The sequence below is a fragment of the Diaphorina citri genome, unplaced genomic scaffold, assembly GCF_000475195.1.
Source record: "Diaphorina citri unplaced genomic scaffold, Diaci psyllid genome assembly version 1.1 scaffold2002, whole genome shotgun sequence".
Classification (NCBI taxonomy): domain Eukaryota; kingdom Metazoa; phylum Arthropoda; class Insecta; order Hemiptera; family Psyllidae; genus Diaphorina; species Diaphorina citri.
The window spans coordinates 54,833-62,882 of NW_007379428.1; positions in this window are offsets into that span (position 1 = coordinate 54,833).

The following is an 8,050-nucleotide window of genomic DNA, read 5'->3' on the forward strand; positions in this document are numbered from 1 at the left end:
CCTACACAGGCAAATAATTCCTAAAATCAAAAATGGTAAAGAAATTGACAAATCCCAAAAATGCTCCTTCATTGTGAGTTATTAACTCAAGTTCGACTTGTTCTTTTTCAGGAACATTAAACAGTAAAGCCAAATGGATAAACCCATTTACCAATGACTTGAGCCAAGTGATTCAAATATTTCCCACAAACAAGAAATCAAAACCTTTCACAGTGAACATGGATGAGTATTTGTTTCCTATTCTAGAGGAAAATCTACAAGAGCACTTGCCGACCGCCTCAACAGTAAGATGAACTCTAAAGTAACACCTTTTTCATTTGTTGCACAAGGGTAGTAGGCTAGTAGGTGAGGTCGGTAAGATAGATTATTGCTGCTCCTCAGAAGTCCCCATTTGCTGATTATGAGAGGATTAAATGAGATAGAAATTGTGACCAAGCCGGATTAAAAGTCAGTAGAACTTTCCGTCAAGGTTCACATTAAAACAAACACATGTACTGACGATAGCAAAGTCCTAATTCCAAGTGTGAAATGTGTTGTGTGGAAATTTGATCTTCTACCTTTTGGTGGTTGACTGTAAACATAGCAGAGTCAGACATAGAAACATAGAAGACAGACATGTAAACATAGAAGAGTATGTTCCATAATTACAAGTACATAAGTACTTACATATTAAAAAATTTCATCTATATTTCCATTTCAGGAAGGATGCTCTAATGGTTCATGTTAGAAAAAAGTCATGTCAAAAAGAATCAAGGAGGAATTGCCTCATTTCAGACTGCAAATTCACATACATGTTCAAAACATATTTGATTAATCATCTCAAAGATGTCCACAATTTGGAAATAGAGCCAGAAGAGACCTTTGTGTTTAAAACGTGGGCAGAATTCATGAAGTGGAAAGATGATATAGAAGAACAGACTTTGATTAATCATCTCAAAGATATTCACAATTTGGAAATAGAGCCAGAAGAGACCTTTGTGTTTAAAACGTGGGCAGAATTCATGAAGTGGAAAGATGATATAGAAGAACAGACCATGAGCTACTATTCTCTACGGAGTGGTGAAAAGAATGGTCGTCTCTATTATTATTGCCAGCATGATGGACCAACTAAAAGCCATGTAAAATGTCAACCTGCAATTAAAAGAAAACCTAACCTGAAAGGGAGAATCAAGAGAGGGATTGTGTGTACTTCAATGTTGAAAGTTTGCAAAGCTAATAGTGGTTCAGTACAAGTTACATACCTTCCAACTCATTCTCACCCAATTGAGAAAAGTGATCTGTTACACCAGCCTCTTAACAGAGAGACTAATAATTTTATCAATCATCATTTATGTCTTGGAGAGTCACCAAAAAATATACTAAATATGTTGAAAGAAAAAAGCAATGCAGAAAACAAAAGCACAGACGACTCATCAAATTGTTCAAGAAAAGATGTCATTCCTCTGAGATCAATTCGAGAACGTAAAAAGAATTTGCTAAGAGTTGCTAGCATAGTCTCTTCAGTAAAACCGTCACGTGTAGATCGAAGCAAACATTATAAAGATAAGATCTTGAGCATGAATACGGAATTGATGGATCGTATTCAAAATGACAAGGTTCCTAAATTTTTACTTCCACATATACACAAAGTTCTTTCTGAACTTCTTACAGAATGTTGTACCGTGGAAGATATGAAGTTAGAACCCAATTCTAAAACCATGATGCCTCCTGAAAAGAAAACCTATAAACTCTCCCAGTTCCCACCTAAAAGTAGAAAAGAAAATGAAGAAAGCAACCATCCAACATGTGAGGACATACCAATGGGTGATGATGAACTGGATAGGTATATTATTGAGCAAGATTGTATTGTTACAGTTTACGAAAATGGATCGAGTTGTCTAGCAGTTGTAACACTAGGCTTGCATACTAGAGGTCCCAGGTTCGATTCCCGACGAGGTCAAAGTTTTTTGGCTCTGTACTTGGAGTTTGGGGAGCACTCAGCAGAGGACAATTGAGAAGCTATTTTAATCAAGTAGCGACCAGTGGCGGAATTTACCACAAAGCATAATTTGATTTGATTATTTCTTCAATACTCACTTGATATTGATGACATGAAAGCTGACTCGTTTCTTATAGATGGAACTGGAAGTGGTGGTTGTATCATCGGAAGAAGCACCCAATTCTTGCAGCGGGGCTCTGTTGTCAAACACTTTGGCTGGCTTCAAAATCTGAAAAGATAAAGATTTAGCAATTAATTAACTATTGGGGACCTTTGGGGAAAAATGAAGATAGAAAAGGTACCTACTTGAAGAAGTTCAGTGAAGAAAAGAGGAAGATAATAATAAGAAAAAAATCAAATACAATTAAATGGTAAAAATACTTACTGATGAACGCCGACGTTTATCAATATTGCTGAAACAAATGGAAAAAAAAAAAATCACAAATTAACAGTATGAAGGCCACTGATGTGTTAAAGCACCTAAAAAAAAAAAAAAAGGTTTTCCTTCAGTTGCAAGTATGTCAATAGAAAAGGTACCTACTTGAAGAAGTTCAGTAAAGAAAAAAGGAAGATAATAATAAGAAAAGAATCAAATAAAATTAAATGGTAAAAATACTTACTGATGAACGCCGACGTTTATCAATATTGCTGAAACAAATGGAAAAAAAAAATCACAAAATTATTAACAGTATGAAGGGCACTGATGTGTTAAAGCACCTAAAAAAAGGTTTTCCTTCAGTTGCAAGTATGTCAATGGGTTACCTTCATCTGGCTTTATCCTCACCCAGCAGAGTTTATCCATCTTCAGATTGTGGTTATGTACTGGGATATAGTAGGCTAGGCTTCTAAGACTAGTTTTTACTTTCTAATACCCTTACATGTAGGGAACCTATACAAGGTAATGAGAAAGTATTGCAATTGGTCCAAAAAAATTTAATGTACAATTTGACATTGAATTGGCAACCTACCTCACCCAGGAGAGTTTATCCATCTTCAGATTGTGGTTATGTACTGGCTAGGCTAGGCTTCTAAGGCTAGTTTTTACTTTCTATTACCCTTATGTATAGGGAACCTATACAAGGTAATGAGAAAGTATTGCAATTGGTCCAAAAAAATTTAATGTACAATTTGACATTGAATTGGCAACCTACCGTAAGGCTAGGTTTTACTTTCTATTACCCTTACGTATAGGGAACCTATACAAGGTATTGAGAAAATATTGCAATTGGTCCAAAAAAATTTAATGTACAATTTGACATTGAATTGGCAACCTACCCCACAAGCTTGTGGGTGTGGTTATTGAGTTTAACTTACAAATGAAACTCTGGGTCACTCATTCTTCTTGATGTGTTGAATGTAAAATTTGAATCTTATGTCACATCCAAAATGTACTCATGGAGTCCTGAAAAATTAAAATGAGAATACAGTAATATAGGGTCCTCCATTAAATGTTCTGAAATCAGTGAAAATTGAACACCTCAAGCCCTAGTTTGTGGTAATGTAGGCTAGACATCACTTTGAACTCTCGACAATTGTGTGCCTTCTGACATGCTTGATACAAATTATACATCTGTTCACCCCTGATTCTTACTACACACATCTGATTGTGGTTATTGAGTTTAACTTACAAATGAAACTCTGGGTCACTCATTCTTCTTGATGTGTTGAATGTAAGATTTGAATCTTATTTCACATCCAAAATGTACTCATGGAGTCCTGAAAAATTAAAATGAGAATACAGTAATATAGGGTCCTACATTAAATGTTCTGAAATCAGTGAAAATTGAACACCTCAAGCTCTAGTTTGTGGTAATATAGGCTAGGCATCACTTTGAAGCTTTGAACTCTCGACAATTGTGTGCCTTCTGACATGCTTGATACAAATTATACATCTGTTCACCCCTGATTCTTACTACACACATCTGCATCTCAGACTAAACCAACAAAACATTAGGAGGTGGTTAGGTACTTGTGCAGAAGTCACATCCGTGGAATATTGCTACCAAAGGAACTGGCACAAACAAGCAGTGACCATTAGTGCAGATGTTAACTCGCCCTTTGTACTCGGGAGGGGGAGCTTCGCGTGTTGCGTACCTATACGGTCGCTCTGCGCAGCTTCACGGCGTTGAACTAGAGATTTTAATAAAATGAAAATTGTTACCTAAGTACGAGAAACCACGGTGTATCCTCTTTTATTATTAGTAAAACCCCGCACACCCGACTCACAAAACGGGCATCATTGCCCGACTCATAGTAGTTTGAGTAACGTGTGGAAGGCAATCAGTAAGGGCGGAACAAGTAATCATCATTATTGGGAAAGTGCTTCCTAACGAAGGGTAGATTCGTAAATTGCTCGCCACTTGGTCGAATTATGGTCGGGTTCACAAAGTGAGTTTACACGCGGATGGGCTGAAAATTTGATTTGATTTTTTAAGCAACCAATCAGCCTAAAAAAATTTAAACTCGCTTTTTGGACCCAGGGGATAAAAGTTGTGTAGATATTGCACATTCCGATGTAAAATACCTACCCATAACCAATTAACCATATATTGGAAGAGTTTAGGTTCGAAGTCCGCAAAGGACCTTTGGATGAAAGGATGAAACCAAGCGGCTGGCGATCTCGACTCACTGCCAAAGGATAAAAGCGTTCTACTACGAGGGAAAATATGACGGCATCGGTACTTGGTAAAATTATGGTCGGGTTCACAAAGTAAGTTTACACGCGGATGGGCTGAAAATTTGATTTGATTTTTTAAGCAACCAATCAGATAGCCTAAAAAAGTTTAAACTCGCTTTTTGGACCCAGGGGATAAAAGTTGCGTAGATATTGCACGTTCTGATGTAAAATACCAACCCATAACCATATATTGGAAGAGTTTAGGTTCGAAATCCGCAAAGGACCTTTGGGTGAAAGGATGAAACCAAGCGGCTGGCGATCTCGACTCACTGCCAAAGGATAAAAGCGCTCTACTACGAGGGAAAATATGACGGCATCGGAATGGCATAATGCATATCTTGATTAAAGATCGATGAAGATTGTGGCATTATTTCGCTGATTACTGGTGGTTATACACAGGAATAGGCAAGCACTCATAGGTATGCTATAAACAGGGCAACATTTTCTCTTCGATTTTTAAGCCTAGCCTCGCCCTGTGTGTAACCACCACTTTGTTGTGCCTGTCTCACAGAAAAGGAAAAATCTACAACTGAAAAGTCTCTGTAGGGCGCATAGACATGCTATACGACGTGTCGTTATGTGAAGCGTTTCGAAACTCCCGAAGACGTCGCGTCGCGACATCGACATCCTGATGGTGATCCTGATTTAAGCCAAATCTGGCAACATTGCAACTCCCGAGTATACCTTGCGCCAGTTCACCTTGTTTAAGTGGCCCTATACGCGGTAAATTTCAAAATTTCAGTTTTTTAATACAGTGTTGACAGATCAGTATAATTTATACTAGATCTAGTATAATTTGAACCTGTTAGTATAATTTTTAGTATCGGAATTTTTTAGATTGTTGTAACTTCAAGATCCAGTATTAGACACAACTGAGCTCTTCAATATTTCATAGGTATCTTCATTCTTTAAACAACGTAAATATGCCCTCGTAAATCCAGAAAAATGTCTTTTTCTTCTCTTTTCGTGTTTCTTTTCATCAAAAAACCAACTTTCAGCTCAGCCAAATTTTGAAATTTTAAAAATTAAAAAATTTAACGTAAATCGAATCGAACACAGTGTTGCCAAATGGACATGTAGCGCCATCGCCATCTACATTCGCGCTAAATGGCGGTGCATTGTGCAACGCTGCAACGTGCAAGAGCAAACCTGGGAATGCATTTTCTATGTCCCTAGACAACTAGACATTGAACATTGAAATTTTTAAAGATTTATTTATTTTATTAAAGATAAAAGTTTGAAGAGTTTTTTGTTGAAGGTATAAGGCTTGAACTTGAAACAGGTAACTCATAATAGATATCTACATCCTTCATCACTGACCAGTCATGCCTGTTGTTCCTTAAATCTTCACTAAAACATCAGAATGATCAAAATCTCAAAGATAGGTAAGTACATAGTAGAGAAGGAGTAGATTGAAAGACTCACTGAAAACGAAAGAAAGGGCCTCTATGGGATTCACATAAGTTTGGTCCAACCTTAAACTATAGCTCAATTAGTTTGATAGAGAGAACAGTAATTACCAAGGTCCTATCATACCAAAAGTGAAGAGGGAGGAAGAAAGGAGAAAGTTTTAAGAGCTAACCTTATCTGTTTAGATTAGAATAAAATTCACCCTGGGTGGGCACTTACAAGGCAGATAGGTATATGCCACCCTCCTAGTAACAAAGCTGGCACTGCATAGGTAATTTGGTAATTTATTTGTTCCATAAGTAATACAATTACAATTGCTTAGAACATTAAAACATAAGAGAGAAAAAAAAACTGTACTGTTTTTTTTTTTTTTTTTTTTTTTTTAAAGATGGCTCAGGGTGAGATCATAAAAATAATAGCTCTGTGAACTGTACAACTGCCTCAGAAAAGGAGCTCTTATGGTTTTGAGGAAGGCCAAGTTAATTACTAAATATGTAAGTAGGTACCCATTATCAAAAGAAAAAAAAGCAAACATTATCAAGTTTCATATCACAGCCCTTCTAGTCAACAGAAAAAAATCTTGAGATTTTGCAACTTGTGCTGTTTTTGAGACACCTATTCAACCATCTATATGTTTCAGCATTTAAAAACAAGAAGACTGTGACTGCTAATGCTAAGGTCTTATCATTTCAAAAAAGAACGAGAAGAACGACAGGATAGGAAAAAGCCAGTCATTCCAAGAGAAAACGCTTACAAGAGAGACGGGCTATCCTTCAAGAAAACAAGGCTGGCACAAAAAATTTTCGATCTATTTTTTTTTTTTTATCGAAGCAAACATTATAAAGATAAGATCTTGAGCATGAATACGGAATTGATGGATCGTATTCAAAATGACAAGGTTCCTAAATTTTTACTTCCACATATACACAAAGTTCTTTCTGAACTTCTTACCGAATGTTGTACTGTGGAAGATATGAAGTTAGAACCCAATTCTAAAACCATGATGCCTCCTGAAAAGAAAACCTATAAACTCTCCCAATTCCCACCTAAAAGTAGAAAAGAAAATGAAGAAAGCAACCATCCAACATGTGAGGACATACCAATGGGTGATGATGAACTGGATAGGTATATTATTGAGCAAGATTGTATTGTTACAGTTTACGAAAATGGATCGAGTTGTCTAGCAGTTGTATGATTGCGAATATCAGTGAAGTGCAGATGATACAAATGATTAAATGTTTCCTTTTTTAATTGTAATTGACCTGTGTATAACAGTTTTGCTATTGATATACACCAAATAAAAATAAACGATTCTTAAACTTGGGCTCTTGCGGGGGAAGTGATACATAAATGATGAAAGTTTTATAATATGACCTTTATAAGTAGCAATAGAAATCTGTCTTTCACATTTTCTTCGCGAGGAATCACGTTTCCAACCCATAGGACTACAAACGAGGTGGAAACTATAATAACGTACTCGGAAGCATATAATTGGAGCACTGAAACAACGCAACTTGGGCGTTCGAGAGAGGAAATTATCATCCATAAAACATAATCGAAATGGAAAAAACTAGATCATAAAAAAGAGATTTTAATAAAATGAAAATTGTTACCTAAGTATATTAGAAACCACGGTGTATCCTCTTTTATTATTAGTAAAACCCCGCATCCCCGACTCACAAAACGGGCATCATTGCCCTTTTAGTAGTTTGAGTAACGTGTGGAAGGCAATCAGTAATCATCATTATTGGGAAAGTGCTTCCTAACGAAGGGTAGATTCGTAAATTGCTCGCTACTTGGTCGAATTATGTTCGGGTTCACAAAGTAAGTTTACACGCGGATGGGCTGAAAATTTGATTTGATTGGTTGCTTAAAAACAACCAATCAGATAGCCTAAAAAAGTTTAAACTCGCTTTTTGGACCCAGGGGATAAAAGTTGCGTAGATATTGCACATTCCGATGTAAAATACCTACCCATAACCATA